Genomic DNA, 24562 nt, shown 5'->3' with positions numbered 1-24562 from the left:
AAATATTTTTGTGGGTTTGGTGGGTTTTAGATTTGAAAATTTTGGCTCAAAACTTATGGTTTTGTGTCACCCACTTGCTAACCTTGTATTAGGAAAGCAACACGTCCAGTATACTTGCTACGTATATTACCTTTCGGTAAACTACCGTCTGGTTGTAAAGGAAAGCGTTGAACAAGCAACTGTTAAGGCAATGTCCCCTGACATGCTTTTAATTATGGTCTAAAACGTGTCGGACGCAATTACTATCCTTTGTAGGAGCAATAGTAAAGCTCACCCTTATAATTTTTCGGTCTGGCACAAGGTCCTGTCTTTGACCATGCTATGCAACCACCGTTCTTACGGTTGACACCCGATTTGGTTCAGGTGACCTAATGAATTCCAGGTGAATTCCTAGGATTTTACGTTCAAAGGTAATGAACGCATTGAAAATGGGTTTTCAGAAAAACAAATCGGTTTATAATTTGATCAAAATATTTTCTCGTTCAAGCTCGAGTTTAGATATCATTGAATTCCATGAGTTTGAATTCTCAATCTTTAAGGTCAATCTCAAGGATTGAGTAATATCAGTCTTAAAAGCTGATTTTTGATCTTTAAGGAGATTATCCTTTCTGGGGATCTGATTCATTAGTCTTATCCAGCTAATTTGTACGGTGCCCCCCCATTTTACGAGATAAATCCTTCTCATGGCTAGGATAAATCTGACCACTTGGCGACCCTGTTTTATGCTGAGGTCCGTGAATTTCCTGCTGATTTTAGAGATGACTTTTCTAGATTTTTCGTCAACCTACAGCTGGTCTGGACGACAACTTCCTGACCTAAATCAAGAAGCGCGTTTCTTTTTCGGAAGACTTTACTTCCTTTTAATGATGGAATTGATTCATCGTGTAGATCCATCTCTTCTTTTCTTTCATCGGTTAAAATAGTTTAGTTTAGTCCAAAGCAAAAGTATTTTCAGTTATTTTTTTACAGAAATATGTGACATATGTTTAAGATAACTTGGTAATTTTTCCCACACTTGGCTTTTATTTTCCTTTTTATTGTCCTCTATTCCATTTTAAATGAATTCTAACATTTTGGTTTGTTTCTCAATTTATGTCCTTTCCGAGGTAACAATAATTTCGGTGTTAAAACCTAGTTTTATCATTCATAAATATGTATAAACATGATTTTGAGTTCATTTAATTGAAAATTTTGAAAAATTTTACTAGAATTAGGTAGTCATCATATAAGACTAGGGCTGTTCTTTATTATCAGAGAGCACTAGATTCTAATACAACTACTGCTTTACTAGTATTTTTAATGGTAACCAAGTGTTTAAGATAAAAATTTTAAAAATCCGAAAGAATTTAACCCCTTCCCACACTTAAGATCTTGCAATGCCCTCATTTGCAAGAAATCAGTAACAATTTAAATTATTGAGGGTGATTAGCGTAGAAATGATTAAATTTTACCAAATTTTCCAAACATATTGTTGTTTGTGTTGAATGATAAATGGTGCACATCATTTGTTCATTCCTTCTCGTTGTTATTTCACATATATTTTGCATCTTGTCGTCAAAATTAGTTGCTTTTGCTGAACTTAATGCCAGTCTTTGAAAATGCGTTGTTTTACCCTGTTGTGTACATAAGATAAACTGCAAACATATATACATATTTTTGAAGTTTGGTATATTATCCCACATTCAAAAATTATTAAAATCTAATAAAAAAAATTAGAAAATTATAAAAACTATTACAATATTAACATAAGTATTAAATGTATCAACATTACAAATAATAAAATAAATAAAACTAAGTAGACTAGGGATGATACTGATACCAGTAGGGGTTCCATGCATAACCGTATGTGTTATAGAATGCTTCGGCTGGGTTATACGTAGGATACGGTGGTTGGATCTCTATAGACCAGGGAGGAAATAAGGGCGATGGAGTAGGAATATAGTTTCTACCTACATGTTGGCAATGAGCTATGATTTGGTTTTGATGAACTTGCCAATTTTCAAATACTCGATGTCTAGCATTTTCATACTCTTGTGAAGCTTTAAACCTTTGCATTTCTGTCATTTCATTTCCTCCTCCCACATTACCTGGCTGTTGGTTTCTCTCAACCTGTGGATATCTACCATGGTATTGTACTGCGGCGTTATTTCGCCTCTTCAAAACCTTCGCACCATGGTATACATTTAAACCTATTGTATCGCGGGGTTCTGGTTCTTCGACTAATAATCCCCCCGACTTATATCCACACCGAGATATTCAGCAATCAAAGTAATAAATATACCACCTCCTACTATGCTATGCGGTCTCATCCCCCTAACCATAGCTGATAAATAATAACCCACACAATAAGGTATACTTACAGCGCTTTGTGGGTCTCGAATACACATATGGTAAAACAAATCCTGTTCATTTACCTTTTCCTTATTCTTACCTCTTTGTGTAATCGAATTAGCTAAAAAACTATGAATTACTCTTAACTCTGCTCTATCTATATCCAAATAAGAGTAATTTCCCCCTTTAAATCGGTGATGGCTAGTCATTTGACTCCATATACCATGTGTATCAAAATTTTCATCAATCTTTCTACCATTTAATATCAACCCTCTACAATCAGCAGATGCTAACTCCTCAGGCGTATATATACGTAAGGCCTGAGCCATGTCTAGTAAAGACATGTGGCGCATCGAACCCCCTAACAAAAATCTAATAAAAGATCGATCGGTTAAACTAACTACCCGATCATTTATTTCTATACTACACAATAATTCTTCACACCATACTTTATATACAGGTCTACGCATGTTGAATAAATGTACCCAATCGTTAAAAGTAGAATTACCATACCTCTGTGTAAGTAATTCCCTAATTGGCCCGGCTAATTCTACAGCTTCTAACGGTGCCCATTCTATTACCCTAGGTACTTCAACAGCTTTAGAATGAAGATTATGCAAACCCCTTTGGTATTTTGGATAATCTATCCAACGTCTGTCAAATCTCAAGTTCGGGTGCAACTCTTCCAAGTGCATATCTGAAAATGTCATGACTGGATGAGGTATATCTTGTTTGTAGTAGTTATCCACCTCCTGTTGTTCTGCATTCTCAGCAGGAGCATTGCGAGCTTGAGATGAAGATTCACCCCTTTCAGTCTGCAAAACACATCAAACACAATTTTTGTGCATCCAAATATGCATTAGTGTCAGCAAAATCATCAATCAAAATAATTACAATGACATGTTCAATTTATATCAAACATAAGCTCATTTTCATATTTTTATCAAATCTACACTTTTTCAAATAAGCATATACGAAAATGTTCACCAAGTTCATAAGCATTTCAACTCAAATAACATGTCAAAATAATCATTACTAGCAATTAAACAAGTTTCAAATGGCATTATCTCTCAAAAATCAAGTTCATGAATTTTAGACTTGAAAAAGTCCACTTTAATTCTCAAAATCATGTTTAGGCTCAAAGTTTGGATCATTTAACTACCTAAACATGTTACACTACTTAATTTAGCAACAATTCATGACAAAAATCGGCCATAACCTGTTTATATCAAAAAGCCCCAAATTGCTCAAGAACACAAAACCTAGATTACTCAAAATTTGAAGTTTAAGGCTTCTAATCATGTTAAATAGCATCAATCTAGGTTATACAAGCATAATACATAAGCAATTTAAGCATAATTACACTAAAAAGTATCAAAATCGAATTGGGTAAAATATTGCTCAAGAACACTAATTTTCGGATTAAATGGTGTTTAGGTGTAGAAATTTACCGTTTTTCTTGAGTAATTCCTTGATAGCATCCTTCTCAACATGATTTTAGTAAAAAATGTGATGATTTTTGGTGAAAAAATTCGGATTTTAGAGGTGATTTTCGGTATTTTTCGCAGTTTTATGTGTGTGGTAGTGTGCAGACTGATCTGTTCGGCCCTTTTATTTTTTTCTGTATTTTTGGAACTCCGCGACTTGCGGTGTTTGACTCTTTCAAACTCCGCGAGTCGCGGTGTTTGATTTTTTTTTTTTTTTTTTTTACTATCCATAACTTATAAAACAATTAAGTAATTAATTTTAAAATTTTGTTTCCCTTGTTATTTAGGACGAGGTCGTTTCGGATCGATGTCCTAGTTCGTCCCTCGACAAAATTTTAAAATTTGTCTTTTTGTAGCGATTGTTTTAAAAGCTAAGATTTTTGGGTTTTTTAAATGTTTTTGACATACTTTAAGTCAATAAGTTTAAAAATAATGATAATAAAAGTTCTCCTCCCTCCTTCGGGTAAAGCAATTTCGGTTCAAAGACCTAGTCTTCAACTTACGACGAATTTTAAAAACATATTTTTAACTTAGCGAAATAAAGTAAATTTTTGTTTTTAAATTCACACCACTTAAATTTAAAATGCATAAAATTAAAAATTCATATTTTAAAAATTAAAAATTCACACCAAACTTAATTTAAAAATTAATATTATAAATTCACACCAAACTTAAATTATATTTTTGTTTTTATACATGCAAACTTATATTAAAAATATTAATTTTTCAAATATTTACAATTTTAAGTATATTGATTTTAAAAAGTTTACAATATTATTTTAATATTAATTTTAAAAACAAAGTAAAAATAAAATTAAAAAACTTTTTGGCTTTTATCCCACTTTAATCAATCAAATATTATCAAAAATATGCGCCCCTCTTTTCGGTAAAGTAATTTCGGTTCCATGACCTAATTTAACTCATGACGAATTTTTGAAATATTTTGGGTTGATTGATTAAAGATATTTATACCTTAAGAATAAACGTTAAATTTCGCAGTGATGTAATAAATTTTTGTATGATATCAATAATTTTAGTCGCCAAACCTAATTTTATTCAATACCAATTTAATACTTTATAGCGAACAAATTAGCGTTTATTATCAAAAGGTTAAAAATAAAAATAAAAAAAAATAAAAACTGTACAGACTTACCTGTGAGATAGTATTCTTAGTGATATGATCTATCCCACTCATAAGATAGTCGGTTTAATTGGTTTTCCATAGCTACAAAGGCGTAACCTCGAGCATTCAGTGTTTTTTCTTCTAAACATATGAACGGTCCGTCTCTGCATAAAGTAACAAATTCGGTGTTTGAATAGGTTTGATTATTTGAACATTTACCTCCATGTGACCATTTTCCGCATTTGTGACATCTTTCAAGGTGTCGTGCTCTTCTTTTCGCTGCGGATTTTGATTTTCCTTTACCAAATTGTAACTTATTATCTTCGCATCTGGATTCTTTTCTTACTCCGTCCAATCTTTCTCTGAATACTGATACTATTTCACTCGGAAGTGTGTCATTATTACGTTTAGTAATCAAAGCATGTAGCATTAGACCATGGTTTAGTTCACAGGAAGTCTTCATTTCCTAAATAAAAATAAAAATTCAGAATGGGGGGAGAAGACTAGTTCTTTAGGGTCTGCTAGGGAAAGACCATTCGGGTTCCATTTTCGAGAACTACACGAAAACAGAAAATCTAACTGTAACAGAAATACATATTATCCTTTAAAAGACTTGAATCTCCCCACACTTAGTTAGCTGTGGTATCGAAATTGTGATTAACTTCATTGTCAACTTCCATTGGACTATCTATGTAATGTTTAACTCTGTGACAATTAACCTTAAATTCAATCCCATTTGAATTTATGAATTCTATCATTCCGTATGGGAAAACTCTTTTGACTATGAATGGTCCAGACCATCTTGATTTCAATTTTCCAGGAAATAGCTTGAATCGTGAATTGAAAAGAAGAACTATGTCTCCTTCTTTAAATTCTTTTAAACTTCTGATTCTTTTATCATGCCATTTCTTCGTTCTTTCCTTATAGAATAACGAATTTTCGTATGCTTCATGTCTTAATTCTTCTAATTCGTTTAGTTGACTTAACCGTAGACGTCCAGCTTCATGTAAATCAAGATTACATGTCTTCAAAGCCCAAAATGCTTTGTGTTCAATTTCTACTGGAAGATGACATGCTTTTCCGTAGACGAGTTTAAAAGGTGTGGTTCCAATTGGAGTTTTGTAGGCTGTTCTAAAAGCCCAGAGTGCATCCTCCAATTTAATGGACCATTCCTTCGGATTTGATCCTACAGTTTTTTTCTAGAATACGTTTTAAAGCTCGGTTGGTATTTTCAACTTGTCCACTTGTTTGTGGATGATAAGCAGTGGAGATTTTATGAGTTACTCCATATCTTTTGAGAACTTTCTTAAGTTGATTATTGCAGAAATGAGTACCCCAATCACTTATTAAAGCTTTCGGTGTTCCAAAACTTGCAAAAAGACGTTTTAAAAAGTTGACTACAACTCGTGCATCGTTAGTTGGGAGATCTTGTGCTTCCGCCCATTTAGATACATAATCAATGGCTACGAGAATATAGAGATTATTATGAGATTTTGGAAATGGACTTATAAAGTCAATACTCCAAATGTCAAATACTTCACATACTTGAATGACATTTTGTGGCATTTCATCACGTTGACTTATTTTTCCGGCTCTTTGAAAAGCATCACAGGATTTGCAAAGAAGGTGTGCGTCTTTGTAAATTGTAGGCCAATAGAATCCATCATCATAAACTTTTCTTGCTGTTAGTTGAGGCCCATAGTGCCCTCCTGTTGGTCCTGTGTGACAATGGTTTAAAATTTTACTAGCTTCATCTCCGAATACACATCGGCGTATTATTCCATCTGGACAACTTTTAAACAGATGTGGATCTTCCCAGAAATAGTGTTTTATATCACTGAAGAATTTCTTTCGTTTTTGGTACGATAATCCTTTTTCAAGGAATCCACATACTAAATAGTTTGCATAGTCTGCAAACCATGGAATTTCATTATATTATATCTTCAATAGATATTCATCAGGAAAGTTGTCTTGTATGGCCGATTCATTTAGAACTTCTAATTCGGGATTTTCAAGATGAGAAAGATGATCAGCGGCGAGATTTTTTGCTCCTTTTTTATCTCGGATTTCAATATCAAACTCTTGTAAGAGTAAGATCCAACGGATTAATCTTGGTTTGGCATCTTGTTTCGAAAATAGGTATCTAAGAGCAGAATGGTCGGTATAGACCACCGTTTTTGCTAGAACGAGATATGAACGAAATTTGTCAAAAGCAAAGACAATAGCAAGGAGTTCTTTTTCAGTAGTTGTGTAATTCGTTTGTGCTCCTTGTAACGTCTTACTAGCATAATATATAGGTTGAAATCGTTTTTCAATCCTTTGTCCTAAAACGGCTCCCATTGCAAAATCACTTGCATCGCACATTAGTTCAAACGGTAGATTCCAATTTGGTGTTATCATGATCGGCGCATTAGTGAGTTTCTCTTTAAGAATATTAAAAGATTTGATGCATTCATCTGAAAAGATGAATGGAGCATCTTTTTCTAGGAGTTTATTCATAGGAGTGGCAATTTTAGAAAAATCTTTTATGAAACGTCGGTAAAAACCGGCATGCCCTAGAAAACTCCTAACTCCTCTAACATTGGTGGGATGTGGAAGTTTAGCAATTACATCTACTTTAGCTCTATCCACTTCAATTCCTTCTTTTGAAATTTTATGTTCAAGAACGATGCCTTCTTTAACCATGAAATGGCATTTCTCCCAATTAAGAACTAGATTTGCTTGTTCGCATCTAATCATCATTCGTTCAAGATTAGCTAGACATGTTTCAAAAGTATCACCGAAGACTGAAAAGTCATCCATGAAAACTTCCATGCATTCTTTTATCATGTCGTGAAAAATCGCCATCATGCAACTTTGAAAGGTTGCAGGGGCGTTGCAAAGTCCAAATGGCATGTGTTTGTAAGCAAAAGTACCATAAGGGCACGTGAACGTGGTTTTCTCTTGGTCCTCGGGTGTTATTGGAATTTGAAAATATCCGGAAAAACCATCAAGAAAACAATAGTAGCTATTTCTGGCTAATCTTTCCAGCATTTTATCAATAAAAGGTAAGGGAAAGTGATCTTTTCTGGTGGCGTCATTTAATTTTCTATAATCAATACATACACGCCATCCTGTTACAGTCCTAGTAGGAATAAGCTCATTTTTCCCATTTGTAATGACAGTCATGCCACCCTTCTTAGGCACGCATTGAACTGGGCTTACCCATGGACTATCAGAAATTGGATAAATTAAACCTGCATCTAGCAGTTTAATTATTTCTTTTTTAACAACATCTTGCATATTCGGATTTAGTCTTCATTGGCGTTGCACATACGTTTTATGACCTTCTTCCATAAGGATTTTATGTGTGCAATACGAAGGACTTATTCCTTTAATATCATGAATCTTCCATGCAATAGCTGGTTTATGAGCTTTCAACACAGAAATGAGTTGTGATTTCTCATTTTCAGTAAGAGAAGACGATATTATTACAGGTAATTCAGATTCACCATGTAAATAAGCGTATTCCAAATGGTTTGGAAGTGGCTTTAATTCTAATGTCGGTGGTTCTTCTATCGATGATTTATATCGATATCTGTCTTCTTCTTTTAGCATTTGAATTTCTTCTGTTGTTGGTTCATATCCATTTGCTATTAGTGTAGCTAACATTTCAGCTTCATCAATTTGTTCAGTTCCTTCTCCTAAAGAACATTCTCCTGTTCCTTGTAATTCTGGAAATTCTTCCAACAATTCTGCATGTGAATCTATAGTTTGAATATAATAACATGTATCATCTGCAGATTGCGGTTGTTGCATTGCTCTATCAACTGAAAAGGTAACACTCTCATCCTCTATACTTAGGGTCAGTTTCTTACCAAACACGTCTATCATTGCTTTAGCCGTGTTTAAGAATGGTCTTCCTAATATGAGAGGAACTTGAGAATCTTCTTCCATGTCCAGAACAACAAAATCTACTGGAAATACTAAAGTACCAACTTTAACTAGCATGTTCTCCATTATCCCTCTAGGATATTTTATTGATCGATCGGCTAGTTGTATGCTTATTCTTGTTGGTTTCAATTCTCCAACGTCTAGTTTAGCGTATAGTGAATACGGCATTAAATTTATACTAGCACCTAAGTCTGCCAATTCTTCTATTGAACTAAGACTACCCAGAAAACATGGAATTGTGAAACTTCCTGGATCAGATAATTTTTCTGGTATCTTATTCAACAGCACTGCTGAACAATTAGCATTCATAGTAACGGCCGAGAGTTCTTCCATTTTCTTTCTATTTGTGATTAGATCTTTCAAGAATTTAGCATATCTAGGCATTCCTGAAATCACATCAATGAAAGGAAGATTTACATTTATCTGTTTAAACATATCCAAGAATTTGGATTGCTCGGCTTCAAGTTTCTCTTTCTTCATTTTACTCGGGTAAGGAAGTGGTGGTTGGTATGGTTTAACATAAGGTTTAGCCTTAACTGTGTTATCTTCGTTAACCTTTTCAACTACCGATTCTTTTTCCTTACTTTATCAGGTTGTGGTTCTTGTGGAGTAGGAATAGCCTCATCAGAAGTTACAGGTATTCCAGGTGGTTTAAGTGTTGTACCACTTCTTGTGGTAATGGCTTTAGCTGTTTCATTCCGGGGGTTAGCATTTGTATCACTAGGTAAACTTCCCGATTTTCTTTCACCTATTAACCTTGCTAGGTTACTTACTTCTTGTTCCAAGTTTTGAATAGAAGCTTGTTGATTTCTAAATGCTTGAGCATTTTGTTCATTAGTTTGTTTTTGAGATGTGAAAAACGGCGTTTGAGTTTCAACTAGCTTCGTCATCATATCTTCTAAATTCGGCTTTTTATCATCGGTTTGTGGTGGTTTGTTTTGAAAATTAGGTCTTTGCTGATTGTAAGTATTATTGGATACTTGTTGATTGCTAGGACCTTGTTGGTTGTTGTATGGAACATTTCTGTTATAATTCTAGTTTTGATTGTAGATCGGTCTTGGCGGTTGATAATTATTCTGATAATTATTTCCAGGCCTTTGGTTTATGTATGAAATATTCTCTCTTTGTTCCATTGTTAATTCAATACTGAGACAATCTTTTGTCAAATGTGGTCCTCCACACTGCTCACAACTAATTCGTATTGAGTGAATATCCTTAGTCATCTTTTCCATTCGTCTCTCGACAGCATCTATCTTTGCGGAAATGGAATCTAAGTCATGGCTAGAATCGGCTCTAGCTGCTTTAGATGATCTAACGATATCTTTTTCTTGGTGCCACTCATGTGAGTGGGAAGCAGTGTTATCAATAATTTTGTAAGCATCAGTTTCGGTTTTCTTCATAATGGAACCACCAGCTGCAATATCTATGTCTTTCCTTGTAGTGATGTCGCACCCTTGGTAGAATATTTGTACTATTTGATAGGTATCTAAACCATGTTGCAGACATCCTCTTAATAACTTTCCAAATCTTATCCACGCCTCATATAGAGTTTCATTTGGCTTCTGTGTGAACGTAACAATTTCTCCTTGAAGTCTTACGGCTTTAGATGCCGGAAAGAATTGTTTAAGAAATTTTTCAACTAAAACGTCCCATGTATCAATCGCCCCTTCAGGTAACGATTCCAACCAATCTTTGGCTTCTCCCTTTAAAGTCCCGGGAAATAACATGAGATATATCTGTTCATCCTCAACTTCTCTTATTTTAAATAGTGTGCAGATCCTATTAAAGGTACGAAGATGTTCATTTGGATCTTCCGTCGGCGCACCACTAAATTGGCATTGATTAGTCACCATATGTAGAATTTGTCCTTTGATTTCATAATCTGGCGCATTAATGTCAGGATGAGTAATTGCGTGACCTTGGCCAGTGCGTTTAGCTCTCATTCGATCTTCCATACTTAAAGGTTCCAGATTCTCCATAATTGAATTTGTTGAATCCGAATCACTAGAGGATTCTGATTTAATGGTTCGTTCCTCAACAATCTCTGTTTGAATGATTGGTGGTTCCGGAGAAAAATTTAATGGTTCAGGATCTATGAATTGTCCCTGAATATTATCCGGATTCTCAATTGTGAGGTCGGGTTCAAAAAATGGATTATCGGAAATTTGAATTGGAGTACTTGGTCGACTGGATGACGATTCTAAAGGAAAATCAACGGCGGTAATATTTACTAGATGTCTTGATCTAGTTACAGGTGGTGAACGTACAAAAGGTGGTGAACGTCTTGCTCGGTGCATTCACTGAATATCCTATTAGTTTTTAAAAGGAAAGAAAAAATTATATAAGTTATCCAATTAATAGACTTTTCTAATTTTGCCCACGTTTCGAATAGTCAAAAGATGCAGCAGAGGGGCAGGATTCGTTTGGTCTCAATATAATTGAGGACTGTTTTGCTCCAATAACCCGGTCCACGTACAAATCCAACTATTACTACGAACCAGAAAATTTTGATGTCTATCAATTTAACCACTTAAAATAAATTTTCGTAATTTTAAGAAGTATAGATAAGAAGTAGAAAAAATTCTAAGTCCTAAAAATTAGAATGACGAGAAATAAGAAAGAAAAAGAGTGCATCGAAAAAGGTCGAAAAATAAAAGGCGTCGAAAAATACGAAAGAAAAAAAAATGACTTTAAAACTTAAAAACACTCGACTAACCCAACCTTATTACTACAACTAACTTAAAATTATAATTGCAAATTGAGATTACTAATTGGAATGATAATTGATACATAGGTAAAAGGTGTCTAAAAATATTAAAGCTTACAAGTAAAACTATATCCCAAATGGCAATAACTTAAAAAAAAAAGCACTAAAATTTAAAAAGGCGTCGCAAAATTCTAAAGCACCTAGATCTTAGTCTAAAGAAAAAGCACTTAAGGGATTTTACGACAAAGCCTAAAAATCTATAAATAAAAATAACTATGGCAAAAATTAAGTTTAAAACTAAAAACTAGCGAAAAACACAAAAGTTACGCTAAAAACAAATAAAAAGGGACAAAATATAAAAATATATACTAAAGGTTGTAAAAAAAAGTACAATTTTTTATAAAAATATTATTTTTATATTATTTATTTTATAAAACTATTAATTTTTATATATTAATAAAACTAAAAAAACTTAATATTACAAATTAAATAAATAAAACTAAATTAATTAAAATTAATTAACTAATCAAACCCTAATTAGGTTTTAAAATTAATAATAATAATAATTATCCCGTAATTAATGCTGTTAGGGTTCCTGTGTGGCCCGTGTCAGACGGCTCCGCGAGTCGCGGTCGGTCCGGTTCAATAACTCCGCGAGTCGCGGAGGGTTCAGGCTTAGAAGAGATGCAGGTCAAAATTCAACAGGTCAGTTTTATTTATATTTTATTTATTTATTTTTCTATTTTAAATAAAATATATTTATATAAATTTAATAAAACTTATATTTTAAAACCTAAAATAAAAATAGAAATATTTTATAATTTTATAAATAAAACTCTTAAAACTAGATTTATAAATGTTTTTTTATTAGCGTTGCGCTTTCGGCGTTTAAGTTCCCCGGCAGCGGCGCCAAAAATACTTGATAGTTAAAGCTAAGGGGTATAAAATACTATTAAATATGATACAATTTTACACAAGATATTTATTTATTTATAGAATGGATATACTTAAACCTTGCTACAACACTTATAGGCAGTGTACCTAATCGTACAGTAGTGTAGTTTTTAGTAAGTCCGGTTCATTCCACAGGGAATCTTTTTCACAAAGCTTAACGCTATATTAGTTTAAATTTATAAAAATACAAATATATATATAAGTAATATTATTATTATAAAGGGGGGGTTTTACCGTTTAATGACCGGTTTGTTGATTTTAAAAACTTTAGTCGCAGTTAAAACTAAATGTAAAATATTAAAAATAAATAAAAGACTTAATTTAAAGCGTAAAGTAAATAACGATAATGAAATTGCGATAAATAAAAGTACGATAATTAAAAAGTACGATAATTAAAAGTGCAATTAAATACAATAACAATAAATAAAAGTGCGATAATTAGAAGTGCAATTAAATATAAAATAAAGGAAATTAAATATGAAATAAAAGAATTATGCTTATTTAAACTTCCGTAATCATGATGTTTGACGTGTTGATTTTAGTTTTATGCCCATGGGTTAATTGTCCTTTGTCCTAGATTATTTAATATGTCCGTCTGGTTTTTGTCCATAACAGTCCATCAGTCATAAATATAAAGTGCGAGTGTCCTCGTCAAATTATCCTTATACCCGAAGTCAAATATTCCAACTAATTGGGGACTTAAACTGTAACAAGATTTTAATACTTTGTTTAATAATTACACCAGGATGTCGACTGAGTGTAACCCAAGGTTTTAATACTTTGTTATCAATTATGCCAAGTGTCCTTGTACATAATTTCACCCCTGTTTTAATAATTCTAGTGGCTATTAATCCATTCCCTTGTCCGGTTAAATGAACGATTATTCGTACATATAAATATCCCGCCCATCGTGTCCGATTGAGTGTATATGGTTATTTATAGGGACGTCCAATTGTAAATATTTATATTAAAATTAACAAACTATCATTTAGTTAAACAAATATAAAGCCCATTAATAGCCCATAGTCTAATTTCCACAAGTGTCGTTCTTTTGTCCAAACCCCAATTATGGTACAAAGCCCAATTACCCAATTTTAGTAACTAGCCCAACATCATGATTACTTCGTTTTAAATAAGCATAATAATAACTTAGCTACGAGACATTAAATTAAAAAAGTTGAACATAACTTACAATGATTAAAAATAGCGTAGCGTTACACGGACAGAATTTCGACTTACACCCTTACAATATTCGCTAATATACCCTTATTATTAGAATTAAAATTAAAATTAAAATTAAAATTAAAATTAAAATTAAATTATAAATATAAATATTTACGTATAGATATAGAGAGATTGATATTTTTTGGATGGATTTTTCGTCGAACTGCGTTGGCTTTTATAGGAATTTGAGTCCAGGTGAACTCCGCGAGTCGCGGCCTTTTCCCTCTTTGAACTCCGCAAGTTGCGGAGTTCGATTTTACAGCTCACACCATTTTGGAGCCTTTCTTGCCGACAGATTATTATATAAATATAATATATATATATATATAATTTATATAATTAATTATATATTATATTATATTTATATACATAGTTAACTTGTAATTTTTAGTCCGTTGCGTCGAGCGTTGAGAGTTGACTCTGGTCCCGGTTCCGGATTTTCGAACGTCTTTGTGAATAATTTAATATCTTGTACTTTGCGTTTTGAATCTTGTACTCTTGTAATTTCGAGACGTTTCTTATCAATAATTGGAACCTCTTTGATTGTATTTTGTACTTTTGAGCTTTTTGGTCGTTTGCGTCTTCAATTCGTCGAATCTGCCTTTTGTCTTCACCTTTTATTATTTAAACGAATATCACTTGTAAATAGAACAATTGCAACTAAAAGCTTGTCTTTTTTGAGTAATAATGCTATGAAATATATGTTCGTTTTTAGCATTATCAATACTGCTCGCCAGAGGTACTTTCGAGATCACTAGTCGTTGTGTTATCGGCGGTTTAGGGTTTGGTCGTGCTCTTCTACGCCGATGACAGTCTTCACCTTCCTTCTCTACAAGCGAATCCTTGATTGATGATGATCATGATGGTTTCTTGAAATTGCATGAAGAACACCACTTTAATCCTACCTTGAATCCTTGATTGATGATGATTTGTGATGTGATTTGGTGTGTTTAGGGCTCCAAGAACTGATGAGAATCATATCGAATTCGTAGCCTAGGGTTTCACATATATATATATATATATATATATATATATATATATATATATATATATATATATATATATATATATATATATATATATATATATATATATATATATATATATATATATATATATATATATAGGGGTGAAGTAGGGTGTTTCCAAAGTAGCAAATCCCTCAAATTCGGACTCAAATTCTATCCAAAAATAGTTCCAGCCGTAAGTTACTCCTCCCAGCCGTAATTTACGGCCAGGCCGTAAATTCCAGCCGTAAGTTTGCTCCCATTCTTGACCTGAGATTGTTTCAGGATTTGTCCCCAGGTATAAATTACGCCCCCAGCCCGTAATTTACGGCTGGGTCCCTAGTTTTTTCACTTTTTTCGCGTTTAAACTCTATTTTTGTGTTTTCGTCTCGAATCGTTACCCGTTTTAAAAAGCTCATGAAATAGCTTTTTAAACTCTATTTTCGCGTTTTTGTCTCGAATCGTTACCCGTTATAAAAAGCTCATGAAATAGCTTTTTAAACCTCAAATATACACATAAAGTTCGCCTCTTAACATCAATCATGATCGGCGTTTATGACCCGATTACCTACCAAACCTAAGTCTAAAACACAAACACATAACCTGACCCCGTATCTAACCCCGCATCTTCGCTTCTCAAAAATCGCCAATCCAAACCACTCACCGGAAAACCCAACAACACCTAATCTGAGGTCTATTTACTGAAGTCAACAGAGTCAACAATGCTAGCAACAACATCAAGCCCACAAAAGACCCGACGCCGAGAAAAATGGAATGAAAGATCCGAACAAGCCGCAACAGAAGAGCATATGCAGAATCAAACCATAAAGGAGCCAGTCATCTTCACCAAATTTTCTAAGGACCTTTACAAACCCCCAGATTCAAACAGTTATAGATTCAAGCAGTCGGCCGACAGGAGTTAGCTTCTGCCAACAGCCACCAGTGGCAGCCGGCGGCCGCCATCCGCCAGCAGCATTTAATCACCGCTAGAAACATATGCTATCCTCTATTTGCCACCAAACGCAACCACCAAGAATCGGTAGTGTTTGCTAGCAACCAACAAAGGCGACCAGCATTCGTTACCTACCCCTAGTAGCCGCCAGCAACGGTTAGACTATCGAGATCCGTCGAATTTTAACACAAATCACGTGCACAAACCACCTTCAGTTAAATCGGACCCCAAACTGCTACCACACCCGGGATCCACCCAAACAGGATGTAGAGTTCCACAAGAAACTCGTCGCCTACAACCGTATAAAAGATGAAACCGGCACATCAGCTGTAGAGGAACGGATAAACTGAAACTCACCCAACCCAAAACAAACCGGAGAGCACATCCCACACCCCAAAACCCATAAAGCACCCATAATATGTGAAAGCCACACAAATTCGCCGCTTGGTTGTAGATAAAGGAGCCGAAGAAGAAAAGCGGGTAGTACCATTGCCTCAGAAATGAGGAGATGTGGAGGTACGTTATTGTCACGGAAAGCACGAAATCCTCACCACCGGTGAGATGCCGGTGGTAGGAGAAGAAGTCTGAGGATGTGCTACAAACTGTCGGCTTGATGATGATGGATGAAAGTAAAGCTTTAATTGATGAAGAACGGAGGAGATGTCATGAACTAGATCTAGATCCTGAAAATGGGTGTAAGGAGAATACTTTGAGGTAAATTGAGATGCATTTTTACAAATAAAAAGTCAGCCATTTCATTGATTTAATGCATTTTTATAATAACTTACTAAAAGTTATGAACCTTTTACCTTAATTTTAGGGGTAATTTGGCAATTCCCTTTTGTTAAAAAAAAAAACTTTTTTCATTATTTCTTACAACCTTTTTTCATTTCCTTTTATCCCTTCATTTTTCATTCTTTATTTTTCAGACGTTCATTTCATTGACCATTAACCTTCTTTTAAAGCGTTCAATTAACCGACAAAAATCACCCCGCAACGAAACTTGATTTTTTTTTATCCTCATTTTTCCTATCAAGTAAGGCGTGTATGTCAACTTTCTATTGAATGGAACGAAGAGGGCAAGTACTGAAGGGCTTGCCTTAGTTGTCTGCTTTAAGATAGCTAGCTTTGGGGTTTCGACATGAAAAGCCAATCCAGCTTGGTCTCTAGCTTGTGTTTCAATGACGGATAAGGCGGTCAAGCTAGCTGCAAATAATTATAAAAGTGTAATGTTGGTGTCATATATAAGTTGGTTGAATTATATATATAAACTAAATGTGATGAGCTTGCATCGTTTACGATGATAAACCTGTAAATACCATCATGTTCAAGGGTATTTGGTAAATTGTTTTTTTTTGTGAAGTTTCTTTGTCCTTTTCTTTACAACATTTTTTTACCCTTCATGTTTCACTCCGTTATTTTTTAGATGTCCGATTAATCGACTGCTAACCGACAAAAACTACCGACATTAATCGATCGAAACCACCCTGCAACCAAACACGAGTTTGTTTTCCTCATTGATCTCAAATCTGCTTAGTCAATAAGAATTATATTGTATATAATTAATTTATATATTTATATTTAGCAATTAGTATTAGTATATTTATATTTCTAGTGGGGAATAGTAAATAGAATACTTGATAATTAATGGGCTGGTTCAATGGGTGAAGCAACCCAACCCGTCTTTACAACCGAATTTTTTTTTTAGTAATAACCAATAACACGCCACTTTAATTGGTTACATGATATCAACCGGTTCATACCAAATGTTTTAAACATCCAACAAGTTTAAAGTTAAATAATAGGCACGAAGGCCCTTATGTAAGACCCAAATATTTATTGTACATAGAGTATAAATGGTGTACATAAAGTGAGTGAAGCGTGTTGTAAGTTTAAAAAGTGACAGACTGTGCTGAGCCTTGTGCGCACCGTGCAAAGGTATGGGTGCGCGCCGCGCACCATGCCTGACGACAGTTTTCTCTTTTTTCTATTTTTGAGTTAAATGAGGGGCTTTTTGGTCTTTTCACTTGAGGACGGATTTGTGGCCACATTAGCAGTTTTAGATCCACTTTTGGATCATTTTCACATCCACAACTCTCTCATCTTCAAAACCTAGAGAGAGAGGAAGAGTTTTTAGAGAGGGAAAGCTCCACTTGGAGAAGAAGGAGGTTGATTCGGGCTAAGGTGCAAGAGTTAAGGTTGTTCGCCTAGTTAATGGCTACGTTTTGGTAGTGTTGGTAAGCTTTAACTCCGAATTTAATTGTTAAGATTCTTGTTCATGTTTAGAGTTTGAGTTTGTTGGGGTTCTAAACCACATTTCTCATGAAATTGGGGGTTTTATTGTATTGCTAGTGTAAGTAAACCTGATTATTGTGGGTTTAGGGTTTGATGACGAATTTGGAAGTATTCGTCATGGTTTGGGTGATAAATCACTAGATTATAATATGTTAGTGTTTTGATATTCTTAAAGAATAAGTTTGCTAGTCTAGGTGGGTGTTAACCTTGATTTGGTGTCAAACTAAGTTTTGAGTCAAGATTTGAAGAATCAAGTATGTAAATGTTTGGTTCATGCGTTAAATGGTGTTTTAGAAATTTAATCACTAGCCGTTAGTGATTAAGGAGGTTTTCGGGACTGATGTCAAATGGGTGAATTGAATTGGGTCAAATTTGGTAATGACACTAATTTTGGATTAATTGGATGATAAGCACCTTTGTTAAGTGTTAAATGGCATTTGAAATGATTACTACCTAAGTAGTAATTTAGTGTTAAGACCTAGGTTGGTTTACATGGTGCCAAGTATAATTTAGGTTAAATTGTACTTGTTTGATGGGTCGAAATTACCACCCGTAGTGGTAATTGGTGAAGTCCCCTTTAGGTGTCTAAATGGGCGGTTTGTGGAGGTCGGTATAAACTCTTGGTTAAGGGTGTTAGAGTCAAATTCTCTTATAGAGAATGTATGTTGATTGTTTGTATACCTATATGCGTATTATAGGTAAAAGGTTTGCTCGGTTGCGTTTGGAGGCGATTTACATACATGACTTGTGCGGGCATCTCGAGGTGAGTGAAATAATTATGCATGTATGTATATAATGTATTTATTTGTGTGGCGTGAAATGTAGGGTAGTCGCGGTGTTAAGACACCACATAATACGTAACGAGTGGGTTAGTCGCAGTGTTAAGACGCCACTCCAGAAATTAATGAAATGTGGGGTAGTCGTGGTGTTAAGACACCACATAATACGTAACGAGTGGGTTAGTCACGGTGTTAAGACACCACTCTGAAAATTAATGAAATGTTTGGTAGTCGCGGTGTTAAGACACCACATAATACGTAACGAGTGGGTTAGTCGCGGTGTTAAGACACCACTCCTGAAATTAATGAAATGTGGGGTAATCGCGGTGTTAAGACACCACAAAATATGTAACGTGTGGGTTAGTCGCGGTGATAAGACACCACTCCGAGATTTAATGAAATATGGGTTAGTCGCAGTGTTAAGACACCACTTTGTCATAGAGGGTGGGTTAGTCGCGGTGTTAAGACACCACCAGAGGGTTAGTGATACGTGGTGTTAAGTACACTAATGGATGTTATGAACTCCGATGATCTCTTACGAGTATCATTCTCTTGTATGATTGGTTAACCATGGTTATGTGTTGTAGTATAGCATATTATATTGTTCGTGTTATATGCTATCGTTTGTGCTAACTCGTGATATCGTGGATTTAGCATTGTACGTTGAAATGGTATGCTAATTTAAAATGCTAGCATGTATGAGGTATTTGTGTAAGTGATTGCAAGTAAGTAGGTTATATATGTATATGTATAACTATTGCATTCACTAAGCGTTAACTTACCCTCTCGTTGTTTACCTTTTTCAGGTATTGTGTTATGAGGCTAGCTAGTTGTTCGACTAGTTGCGTAGGAGCGCTTGGGCTCGATGGGGTAGATTTTGGATATACGGACCCGGATTGGGGATTTGGTAGTCCCCAGGATTATGCTCTTGGTATCGGGTTGGGTTATAGAGTCCTAACTCGTCTAAATGTAAATTGAGATTGAAACTAGTATTTTGCACGAAAGTCGTAAAACGACCGATGTGGGCCCAGTGTCGTAAAACTCGTTTTATTATTGGAACGTGTTAGTTTTATCTAATATTATATGTTGTGAGAAGCGTTTCGTCTAAAAGTGTCGGGAAGAGGGAGATCTTTAAATGAAAATTTGAAAATTTGGACATCAAGCTGTCAGGCCTTGTGCGCGCCGCACACATAGGGGGCTGCGCGCCGCGTACCCCACTACTATATAAAAAAAATAAAAATTTTCCGCGTATTCGGTTGGATAACGGGTTGGGTCGTTACAAGTGGTATCAGAGCATAGTCTAAGGGAATTAGGTGACCTTGGAATAGGTGCCTAGTCTTAGACTTATTGACGTTTATGCATTATATGCGGGACTTGTAGAAATACGGGTCAGTCTGAGAATTTGAAAGTGCCTAATGTATGTAGGTGAACCTGGACATTGTTTTAGTGATAGTCACCTAGGTTGCAGGTTGACATGTTGTTGCGGTGTACTTGTGTATATTTCTTATTATATTATTATGTACAGGTATCTATTTGGTTCAGTGTCCTAGGGATGAATCTATTGGAGAGATTCGGATATTTGGCGTTTTTGAGTGATCAAGTTCACGGTAAGGACTTTGGTCATTCAGGTACTAGGAATTATCGCGTGTTATTTGGTGTGAATGTTGCGTTAGTCCGAGTAAAGTACTTTGCGTGACCTTATGAAAATGGTAAGGTACGCATTTGTAATAGTGACTGATCACCATTATTACGAAAGTGTATCTTGACATCAATCATGACATGACGAGTACTGAACGGAGGAAACGTGGCATGGTTGGGGTAGATTCGGGTTAAATAAGGAATCTTTTATTGGTTCCTAGGATATAGTTGTCTCGGGTGATGTGCTTGTAGTCACATCGGGTTCATTGCGAGTCAGGAAGTGTTATGGGGGATTCGGTTAGTTAAGAGACTGAGCCAACTTACGAGTTCGGCACGTACTTAGTCACCCTACGTAGTAGGTGCATTATTGAGATTGTCATTGGTTGTAGTTACCCATCGTAACTAGGATAACTGATTAGTGTATGTGTGTGCGACGAGGACTTAAATCTCGTAATGGGACGTAACAAGTCTAATGATGGTAGAATTGGGGTTACACTCCTTAGAGTGTGTGGTTAGAGAATCGCGTAAGGATTCTAGTTATGAGTCGTCTTGGAATTTGCGAATCGAGGAGTCTTCAGGTCGTTAAACTCATTGGAGTGAGATCCGTATGACAATGGTCGCGTTAGTGTGTTATGGATTATAGGGTAACATTCCTAATGGAATATCCCTTGTTGTAGTGGTTGTGTCGATATTTGGAAGGGTGTAAGACTTGGTGTTCCGAGCACCTCTTAGCGTTAGACGGAAGTTTTCGTTAGGCTATATCGTTTGACCTTTTGGAAATTACGGGTAGCGTGTGATCGGTAGAAGCATTTGATAAGATAATAAACTGATAATGCTAAAAACGAACATATATTTCATCGCATTATCCCTCAAGAAAGACAAGCTTTTAGTTGCAGTTGTCCTATTTACAAGGAATATTTGTTTAAAAATTAAAAGGTGAAGACAAAAGACAGATTCGACGAATTGAAGACGCAAACGACCAAAAAGCTCAAAAGTACAAAGTACACTACTGTACGATTAGGTACACTGCCTATAAGTGTTGTAGCAAGGTTTAGGTATATCCATTCTATAAATAAATAAATATCTTTTGTAAAATTGTATCATATTTAATAGTATTTCCTAGTAAAATATAAGCTATTTCATATACGCCTCGCATAACATCAAGTATTTTTGGCGCCGCTGCCGGGGAACATCACTTAACGCCGAATAGAGACGCTATTATTATAAAAAAAAGTAGTTTTTACGTTATTTTTTGTAGAAATATATTTACATAAGTTTTAAATATCAAAAATATAAAAACATAAAAAAAAATATATATCTTTAAGTCTTAAAAAAGAAGAAGGTATTTTTAGTTATAAAATACTCATAAGTGATTTTTATTTAAAATATAAGTTTTAGTTATATTATAAAACATTTTTTAACAGAAAATTAAAAAACAAAACATAAAAAAAAAACTGAACCTATAGAAATCGAACCCTTCTGAGCTGAAATTGAACCCTCCGCGACTCGCGGAGAATTTGAACTGGACCATACCGCACTCGCGGAGGTCCTCTGACAGGTCAAACCTGGTACTCATTTAATGCGAAATTAGGGTTTAATTATATTAATATTAATATTAATTAGGTTTTAATTTTAAATTAATTAGTTTTAGTTTTTATTTAATTTGTATTTTTAAGTTATATTAAGTTTTATTAAATATATAAAATTAATAGTTTTATATAAAAATAATATTTTTATAAAAATTGTACTTTTTACAACTTTTAGTATATTTTTTATATTTGTATCTTTTTATTCGTTTTAGCGTAATTTTTGTATTTTTCGCTCGTATTTAGTTTTAAGTCATAGTTTTTGCCATAGTTATTTTTACTTCTAGATTTTTAGGCTTTGCCGTAAAATCCCTTAAGTGCTTTTTCTTTAGACTAAGATTTAGGTGCTTTAGAATTTTGCGACGCTGTTCTAAGTTTTTAGTACCTTTTTAAGATATTGCCATTTGGGATATAGTTTTTCTATTAAGCTTTAATATTTTTAGACGCAACTTTTAATTTTTAGTTTTTAGTGCCTTTTAAATTTAGACGCGCTACTTTCTTATTTTTATTTTTCGACGCCTTTTATTTTTCACTTTTTTATTTTTTTTTCGACGTTTTTCGACGCGCTCTTTTTCTCTCTTATTTCTCGCCATTCTAGTTTTAGGACATAGAATTTTCTATCTTCTTCTCTAAAATTTCTTTAAATTATGAAAATTTATTTTAAGTGGTTAAATTGATAGACATTAAAATTTTCTGGTTCGTAGTAATAGTTGGATTTGTACGTGGACCGGGTTATTGGAGCCAAACAGTACTCAATTATATTGAGACCAAACGAATTCTGCCCCTCTGCTGCATCTTTTGGCTATTCGAAACGTGGGCAAAATCAGAAAAGTCTATTAATTGGATAACTTATATAATTTTTCTTTCTTTTTAAAAACTAATAGGATATTCAGTGAATGCACCGAGCAAAACGTTCACCACCTTTTGTACGTTCACCACCTGTAACTCGATCAAGACATCTAGCAAATATTGTCGCCGTTGATTTTTCTTTAGAATCGTCATCCAGTCGACCAAGTACTCCAATTCAAATTTCCGATAATCCATTTTTTGAACCCGACCTCACAATTGAGAAACCGGAGAATATTCAGGGACAATTCATAGATCTTGAACCATTAATCTTTCCTCCGGAACCACCAATCATTCAAACAGAGATTGTTGAGGAATGAACCATTAAATCAGAATCCTCTAGTGATTCAGATTCAACAAATTCAATCATGGAAAATCTGGAAACTCTAAGTATGGAAGACCGAATGAGAGCTAAACGGACTGGCCAAGGTCACGCAATTACTCAACCAGACATTAATGTGCCAGATTATGAAATCAAAGGACAAATTCTACATATGGTGACTAATCAATGCCAATTTAGTGGTGCGCCGAAGGAAGATTCAAATGAACATCTTTGTACATTTAATAGGATCTGCACTCTATTTAAAATAAGAGAAGTTGAAGATGAACAGATATATCTCATGTTATTTTCCTGGACTTTAAAGGGAGAAGCCAAAGATTGGTTGGAATCGTTACCTGAAGGGGCGATTGATACATGGGATGTTTTAGTTGAAAATTTTCTTAAACAATTCTTTCCGGCATCTAAAGCTGTAAGACTACAAGGAGAAATTGTTACGTTCACACAGAAGCCAAATGAAACTCTATATGAGGCATGGACAAGATTTGGAAAGTTATTAAGAGGATGTCCGCAACATGGTTTAGACACTTGTCAAATAGTACAAATATTCTACCAAGGATGCGACATCATTACAAGGAAAGACATAGACATAGCAGCTGGTGGTTCCATTATGAAGAAAACATAAACTGATGCTTATAAAATTATTGATAACACTGCTTCCCACTCACATGAGTGGCAGCAAGAAAAAGATATCATTAGATCATCTAAAGCAGCTAGAGCCGATTCTAGCCATGACTTAGATTCCATTTCTGCAAAGATAGATGCTATCGAGAGACGAATGGAAAAGATGACTAAGGATATACACTCAATACGAATTAGTTGTGAGCAGTGTGGAGGACCACATTTGACAAAAGATTGTCTCAGTATTGAACTAACAATGGAACAAAGAGAGAATGTTTCATACATAAACCAAAGGCCTGAAAATAATTATCAGAATAATTATCAACCGCCAAGACCAATTTACAATCAAAACCAGAATTATAATCGAAATGTTCCATACAACAACCAACAAGGTCCTAGCAATCAACAAGTATCCAATAATACTTACAATCAGCAAAGACCTAATTTTTAAAACAAACCACCACAAACCGATGATAAAAAGCCAAATTTAGAAGATATGATGACGAAGCTAGTTGAATCTCAAACGCAGTTTTTCACATCTCAGAAACAAACCAATGAACAAAATGCTCAAGCATTTAGAAATCAACAAGCTTCTATTCAAAATTTAGAACAAAAAGTAAGTAACCTAGCAAGGTTAATAGGTGAAAGAAAACCGGGAAGTCTACCTAGTGATACAAATGCTAACCCCCGAAATGAAACAGCTAAAGCCATTACCACAAGAAGTGGTATGACTCTTAAACCA

This window comes from Rutidosis leptorrhynchoides, chromosome 9 (genome assembly GCF_046630445.1).
Source record: "Rutidosis leptorrhynchoides isolate AG116_Rl617_1_P2 chromosome 9, CSIRO_AGI_Rlap_v1, whole genome shotgun sequence".
In the NCBI taxonomy this organism is placed as follows: domain Eukaryota; kingdom Viridiplantae; phylum Streptophyta; class Magnoliopsida; order Asterales; family Asteraceae; genus Rutidosis; species Rutidosis leptorrhynchoides.
This window is presented reverse-complemented; position numbering follows the sequence as displayed.